Source organism: Mustelus asterias, unplaced genomic scaffold (assembly GCF_964213995.1).
Source record: "Mustelus asterias unplaced genomic scaffold, sMusAst1.hap1.1 HAP1_SCAFFOLD_3371, whole genome shotgun sequence".
NCBI lineage: Eukaryota > Metazoa > Chordata > Chondrichthyes > Carcharhiniformes > Triakidae > Mustelus > Mustelus asterias.
The window spans coordinates 1-8,074 of NW_027593316.1; positions in this window are offsets into that span (position 1 = coordinate 1).

The window sequence follows — 8,074 nt, forward strand, 5'->3', positions numbered from 1 at the left end:
GCACCCGGACGCGCTGAGTGTTACCCACCTTGGTGTACGAGCTCAGTGAGCACAGAGGGAGAGAGGCAACTGCCCTCCGTGTTTGGCTGTGGGGGGAGAGGGGTGGAATCTCCATTAATTGAGCCCAAGCGAGTTGGCGATTGCAACATTGCGAAGGTTTCCTCCTGACCTCCGCCAGCCAGCGGTCTCCCTTTATATGTGCTCCAGGTGCTGAATTAAACAATGCCGTGATCCGCGTATCTGAACAATAACTAACATCGCGGTAACTGCCGGCACAGGGGACACTCTCAGTTCTGTGTCCCCCGTGGCTCTCTGTGTCCCTCCCCCGCTGGGTCTCTGTGTCCCCCTCCCCCGCTGGGTCTCTGTGTCCCCCTCCCCCGCTGGGTCTCTGTGTCCCCCTCCCCCGCTGGGTCTCTGTGTCCCCTCCCCCGCTGGTCTCTGTGTCCCCCTCCCCCGCTGGGTCTCTGTGTCCCCCCTCCCCCGCTGGGTCTCTGTGTCCCCCTCCCCCGCTGGGTCTCTGTGTCCCCCTCCCCCGCTGGGTCTCTGTGTCCCCTCCCCCGCTGGGTCTCTGTGTCCCCCTCCCCCGCTGGGTCTCTGTGTCCCCCTCCCCCGCTGGGTCTCTGTGTCCCCCTCCCCCGCTGGGTCTCTGTGTCCCCCTCCCCCGCTGGGTCTCTGTGTCCCCCTCCCCCGCTGGGTCTCTGTGTCCCCCTCCCCCGCTGGGTCTCTGTGTCCCCCTCCCCGCTGGGTCTCTGTGTCCCCCTCCCCCGCTGGGTCTCTGTGTCCCCCTCCCCCGCTGGGTCTCTGTGCCCCCCTCCCCCGCTGGGTCTCTGTGCCCCCCTCCCCCGCTGGGTCTCTGTGCCCCCCTCCCCCGCTGGGTCTCTGTGCCCCTCCCCGCTGGTCTCTGTGCCCCCTCCCCCGCTGGGTCTCTGTGCCCCCCTCCCCCGCTGGGTCTCTGTGCCCCCCTCCCCCGCTGGGTCTCTGTGCCCCCCTCCCCCGCTGGGTCTCTGTGCCCCCCTCCCCGCTGGGTCTCTGTGCCCCCCTCCCCCGCTGGGTCTCTGTGCCCCCCTCCCCCGCTGGGTCTCTGTGCCCCCCTCCCCCGCTGGGTCTCTGTGCCCCCCTCCCCCGCTGGGTCTCTGTGCCCCCCCTCCCCCGCTGGGTCTCTGTGCCCCCCTCCCCCGCTGGGTCTCTGTGCCCCCCTCCCCCGCTGGGTCTCTGTGCCCCCCTCCCCCCGCTGGGTCTCTGTGCCCCCCTCCCCCGCTGGGTCTCTGTGCCCCCCTCCCCCGCTGGGTCTCTGTGTCCCCTCCCCCGCTGGGCCTCTGTGCCCCCCTCCCCCGCTGGGCCTCTGTGCCCCCCTCCCCCGCTGGGCCTCTGTGCCCCCTCCCCCGCTGGGCCTCTGTGCCCCCCTCCCCCGCTCGGCCTCTGTGCCCCCCTCCCCCGCTCGGCCTCTGTGCCCCCCTCCCCCGCTCGGCCTCTGTGCCCCCCCCCCCCCTCCCTCGCTGGGCCTCTCTCTCTCGGAGTGGAAGTCAGTCAGAATGATGAAGTGTCTCCGGTTTGTCTGGGAGCGGCGCTGGCGATTCCAGTCCCGGTTGAATTCTCCTTTTCTGCTCTGCTCCAATCAGGTGGCGACGTTGAGTTCCGGATCTACGAGACAACGGCAGCCGGTTTGATTCAGTCGTTCGTCGATCGATTCGGTGACGGGGACGAGAGGCTGGAGTGTGACCTCCAGGAGCTCAGCAGATGCGACCTGCACTGCTGGAACCACGTCTAACCCCCTGGGCCCTGCCCCGCCCTGCCACGGCCTCAGGGTCCCTCCCACCCCCCCACCCCCCGTGGGGTCCCTCCCGCTGCCCCCCCCACCCCAGGGGTCCCTCCCGCTGCCCCCCACCCCGGGGTCCCTCCCGCCAACCCCCGGGGGGTCCCTCCCGCTGCCCCCCCCACCCCGGGGGTCCCTCCTGCCACCCTCCGGGGGGGTCCATCCTGCCGCCACCCCACCCCCGGGGGCCCATTCTGCCCCCCCCCGACACCCGTGGGGTCCCTCCTGCCGCCCCCCTCCCCGGGGGTCCCCCCCTCGCCCGGGGTCCCTCCCCGTCAAACTCTCTCTGTTTGCTGCTGCTTCCGTGAATTTTACTCCTTTCTGGAAAGTCGGATCCGAGCAGGCCCACGGAATGGGGAATAATCCAGGCCGGGAGGTGCGTCCAGCCCCAGACGTGGAACTGGGACAAGGCCCGATCTTGGTGCACCCGCCCCTGACTCTCCAACACTCTCTCTTGCCCTCACTCTCTGTCTCACTCTCTCTGTCTCTCTCTCTCTCTGCCTCTCTCTCTCTGCCTCTCTCTCTCTGCCTCTCTCTCTCTCTGCCTCTCTCTCTCTCTGCCTCTCTCTCTCTCTGCCTCTCTCTCTCTCTCTGCCTCTCTCTCTCTGCCTCTCTCTCTCTCTGCCTCTCTCTCTCTCTGCCTCTCTCTCTCTCTGCCTCTCTCTCTCTCTGCCTCTCTCTCTCTCTCTGCCTCTCTCTCTCTCTCTGCCTCTCTCTCTCTCTCTGCCTCTCTCTCTCTCTGCCTCTCTCTCTCTCTGCCTCTCTCTCTCTCTGCCTCTCTCTCTCTCTCTCTGCCTCTCTCTCTCTCTCTCTGCCTCTCTCTCTCTCTCTCTGCCTCTCTCTCTCTCTCTCTGCCTCTCTCTCTCTCTCTCTGCCTCTCTCTCTCTCTCTCTGCCTCTCTCTCTCTCTCTCTGCCTCTCTCTCTCTCGGACGCTCACATGCCAAAGTGGTCACGTTTCTCCAATTCTAGATTCCGATGCCAATCCCCTGAGTGGCAGGTGGGGTGGCGCTGCCAACAGATCGCTCCCGTCTGCTGGGGGATGAGCCATTCGCACTGATTCTAACCCCTGGCACGTGCCGGCTTGGCCGATTCTCCCTACGCACGATAACGGAATGGCGCGGTGATGTTTCCGGGGGGGTGGCGGGGGGGGGGGGGAGGCTTTTTAAAATGAGCGCTCGATGCGACTGTGACGGATTGATCCCCGGGAGGAGAGGGGGGGGGGATGGTGGCGGGTTCCGGATGTGCGGGATCGCGGTTTGCGTTGAAGGAGCAGCTGGCGGGATCTCCGGGTTGAGATTGTTCTCTGTTCCTCTGACTCTGGCCACCAATAAAAGGTGTCTTTCTCTGAGAGAGTTGTCGTGCAATGTTGTGGAGGATGTGGGTGGTGGTGGGGGAGGGGGGGCGGGGGGGGGGGGCGCTCCCTCAGTCCGGTGTGGGAGTGGGGCTCCCCCCTCCCTCACTCCGGTGTGGAGGGAGTAGGGGTTGAGGGGGTTCGGAGCTATGAGGCTCTGGAACTGGCCACCTTCTCAGAAACAGGGAAGCCTCGGGCCGACTACACCGTTTGATGTGATCTGGATCTGCTCTTCATAGAAATTGCCCCTTAGAGTCCTGAGATGTGTAGGTTAGAGGGATTAGCGGGTAAATATGTGGGGGTAGGGCCTGGGTGGGATTGTGTTCGGTGCAGACTTGATGGGCCGAATGGCTCCTTCTGCACTGTAGGGTTTCTATGATTTCTATGATGATTTCTATGAAATCATAGAAACCCAACGGTACAGAAAGAGGCCATTCGGCCCATCGAGTCTGCACCGACCACAATCCCACCCAGGCCCTACCCCCATATCCCTACAGATTTACCCACTAATCCCTCTAACCTACGCATCTCAGGACACTAAGGGGCAATTTTTAGCATGGCCAATCAACCTAACCCGCACAGCTTTGGACTGTGGGAGGAAACCGGAGCACCCGGAGGAAACCCACGCAGACACGAGGAGAATGTGCAAACTCTACACAGACAGTGACCCGAGCCGGGAATCGAACCCAGGTCCCTGGAGCTGTGAAGCAGCAGTGCTAACCCACTGTGCTACCGTGCCGAACCCCGCCTTCTCCCTCTCTTTTCCCCCCCCCCCCAATAACCCTCGAACCCCCCCAAATGACAATCCGAAATCATTCGAACTTGGTCTGGAATATATTCAATGCCCCCTTCTAGCTCCCACTGCTCTCTGGAGGGGGGGAGATTTCTACAGACTCCTCCCCGAGGGAAGAATAACCTCCTCGTCTCCATCTTCAATGGGAGAGAGACCCCCCCCCCCCCCCCCTTATTGTGAAACTGTGCCCCCCCCCTCCCCTTTGTTCTATATCCCCCCCCAACGAGGGGGGGGGAAAAAAGCCTCTCGGCATCCACCCTGTCAAACCCCCCCCCCCCCCCACTCCTCGCTCAGAATGGAGTCTCAATAAGATTCCCCCTCATTCTTATGGACTCCAATGGGGTTCCAGGCCCCCCCAACCTGCCTAACCTTTCCCTGTGAGACAAACCCCCCCAGGAATCAGCCCAGAGAACCTTCTCTGAATGGACTCCAATGTGAGTCTATCCCTCCCCCAATAAAGAGACTCAAACTGCGCACAGTGCTCCAGATGTGGTCTCCCGCACAGCTGGAGCAAGACTTCCCGACTTCTACACTCCGTCCCCCTGGCGATAAACAATGTTCCATTTGTCTTCCTAATCACTGGCTGTCGCTGCAGACGAACCTTTCCTGAATCATGTCCCGGGATGCCCAGATCCCTCTGTACCTCAGAGTTCTCCCCAATCTCTTTCCACTCCAATCAGTCGCTGCTTTTCCAAGCTTATCTATTAGTAATAAGACATAGGAGCAGAATGAGGCCACTCGGCCCATCGAGTCTGCTCCGCCATTCAATCATGGCTGATATTTTTCTCATCCCCATTCTCCTGCCTCTTCCCCATAACCCCCGATCCCCTTATTAATCAAGAACCTATCTATCTCTGTCTTAAAGACACTCAATGGCCCGGCCTCCACAGCCTTCTGCGGCAAAGAGTTCCACAGATTCACCACTCTCTGCCTGAAGAAATTCCTCCTCATCTCTGTTTTAAAGGATCGTCCCTTCAGCCTGAGGTTGTGCCCTCTGGTTCTAGTTTTTCCTACTAGTGGAAACATCCTCTCCATGTCCACTCTATCCAGGCCTCGCAGTATCCTGTAAGTTTCAACAAGATCCCCCCCCTCATCCTTCTAAACTCCAACGAGTAAAGACCAGAGTCCTTTTTAAGACAAGGATAGGTAGATTTTTGAACAGTAAAGGAATTAAGGGTTATGGTGAGTGGGCGGGTACCATTGAACCATAGAAAATTACAGCTCAGAAACAGGCCTTTTGGCCCTTCTTGTCTGTGCCGAACCATTTTATGCCTAGTCCCACTGACCTGCACTTGGACCATATCCCTCCACACCCCTCTCATCCATGAACCCGTCCAAGTTTTTCTTAAATGTTAAAAGTGACCCCGCATTTACCACTTTATCCGGCAGCTCATTCCACACTCCCACCACTCTCTGCGTGAAGAAGCCCCCCCCTAATATTCCCTTTAAACTTTTCTCCTTTCACCCTTAACCCATGCCCTCTGGTTTTTTTCTTCCCTAGCCTCAGCGGAAAAAGCCTGCTTGTATTCACAGTAAGTGGAGCTGAGTCCACGAAAAGATCAGCCATGATCTTATTGAATGGCGGGGCAGGCTTGAGGGATCTGATGGCCTTCTCCTGCTCCTAGTTATGTCCTGAACCGTTCCTCATACGACACAAGTCGGCTTACATTAACACTGCAATGAAGTTGCTGTGAAAATTCCCCTAGTCGCCCACACTCCGGCGCCTGTTCGGGTTACACTGAGGGAGAATTTAGCGCCCTAACCAGCACGTCTTTCGGACTGTGGGAGGAAACCGGAGCACCCGGAGGAAACCCACGCAGACACGGGGAGAATGTGCAAACTCCACACAGTGACCCAAGCCGGGAATCGAACCCGGGTCCCGTGGCGCTGTGAGGCAGCAGCGCTAACCCACTGGGCCACCGTGCCACCCTATTCTTGCCAGGAGGGGGCCACGTTTTTCCCACATTATACTCCATCTGACAAGTTATGGCCCATTCACTGAACACGGTCTCCTTTGTAGAACGCACTCATCAACCAGCTTTTGCCGTATGTTGCATCCTTGGAAAGCAGCAAATATCTATGGACCCCTTCCCACTCCGGGCCAGGCTGGAGGGGTCCGGTGTAGGGGGGAGGGTTTGCTGCCTTCATCCCGCACACCCCCCCCCCCCCCCGCCCAATGTTTCCCCATCGCTGCCCAGACTCCACCCAGAGAGAATCTCAGCCCTCACCAACATGGCTGAGCTCATACCCATGTCCGAACGTGGAGTATGGATTATTTGAATCGAATTTCACACTCTAATAAATATTCCCGATCTTCCCCAAGAACATTCACACCGAACCCTCGAGGCAGCGTTGAAAAAACCCCGGTGAATATCTCGACACATGTCCCAGCACTGACCCTTGGAAAGTGCCGCACTGTGGGAGGGTCAGTGCTGAGGGAGCGCCGCACTGTGGGAGGGTCAGTGCTGAGGGAGCGCCGCACTGTGGGAGGGTCAGTGCTGAGGGAGCGCCGCACTGTGGAAGGGTCAGTGCTGAGGGAGCGCCGCACTGTGGGAGGGTCAGTGCTGAGGGTGCGCCGCACTGTGGGAGGGTCAGTGCTGAGGGAGCGCCGCACTGTGGGAGGGTCAGTGCTGAGGGAGCGCCGCACTGTGGGAGGGTCAGTGCTGAGGGAGCGCCGCACTGTGGGAGGGTCAGTGCTGAGGGAGCGCCGCACTGTGGGAGGGTCAGTGCTGAGGGAGCGCCGCACTGTGGGAGGGTCAGTGCTGAGGGAGCGCCGCACTGTGGGAGGGTCAGTGCTGAGGGAGCGCCGCACTGTGGGAGGGTCAGTGCTGAGGGAGCGCCGCACTGTGGGAGGGTCAGTGCTGAGGGAGCGCCGCACTGTGGGAGGGTCAGTGCTGAGGGAGTGCCGCACTGTGGGAGGGTCAGTGCTGAGGGAGCGCCGCACTGTGGGAGGGTCAGTGCTGAGGGAGCGCCGCACTGTGGGGGGGGCAGTGCTGAAGGAGCGCCGCACTGTGGGAGGGTCAGTGCTGAGGGTGCGCCGCACTGTGGGAGGGTCAGTGCTGAGGGTGCGCCGCACTGTGGGGGGGGCAGTGCTGAAGGAGCGCCGCACTGTGGGAGGGTCAGTGCTGAGGGAGCGCCGCACTGTGGGAGTGTCAGTGCTGAGGGAGTGCCGCACTGTGGGAGGGTCAGTGCTGAGGGAGCGCCGCACTGTGGGAGTGTCAGTGCTGAGGGAGTGCCGCACTGTGGGAGGGTCAGTGCTGAGGGAGCGCCGCACTGTGGGAGTGTCAGTGCTGAGGGAGCGCCGCACTGTGGGAGTGTCAGTGCTGAAGGAGCGCCGCACTGTGGGAGGGTCAGTGCTGAGGGAGCGCCGCACTGTGGGAGGGTCAGTGCTGAGGGTGCGCCGCACTGTGGGGGGGGCAGTGCTGAAGGAGCGCCGCACTGTGGGAGGGTCAGTGCTGAGGGAGCGCTGCACTGAGGGAGGGTCAGTGCTGAGGGAGCGCCGCACTGTGGGAGGGTCAGTGCTGAGGGAGCGCCGCACTGTGGGAGGGTCAGTGCTGAGGGAGCGCCGCACTGTGGGAGGGACAGTGCTGAGGGAGCGCCGCACTGTGGGAGGGTCAGTGCTGAGGGAGCGCCGCACTGTGGGAGGGTCAGTGCTGAGGGAGCGCTGCACTGAGGGAGGGTCAGTGCTGAGGGAGTGCCGCACTGTGGGAGGGTCAGTGCTGAGGGAGTGCCGCACTGTGGGAGGGTCAGTGCTGAGGGAGCGCCGCACTGTGGGAGGGTCAGTGCTGAGGGAGCGCCGCACTGTGGGAGGGTCAGTGCTGAGGGAGCGCCGCACCGTCGGGGGTGGTTGATGGGGCGATAACAAGCCCAGAGGTTGTGGGTGTTGGCGCGCAGTTGGTTTTGAGATCCTTCGAGCAGCGAGAGAGTCTGACACTGGGTGACGGGGCCATCCCACTCCCTGCAGAACGGGTAATGGATCGAGAGTCCGGGCTGGGAAAGGAGGGGGGGAAGAGAGATCTGAACCCCAGCCAGAGTTTGGGGGAATTGACAAGCGAAACAATTTGTAAACCTTTTAATCCAACCTTTTACAATAAAACCCCTCACAAATTTAGACTC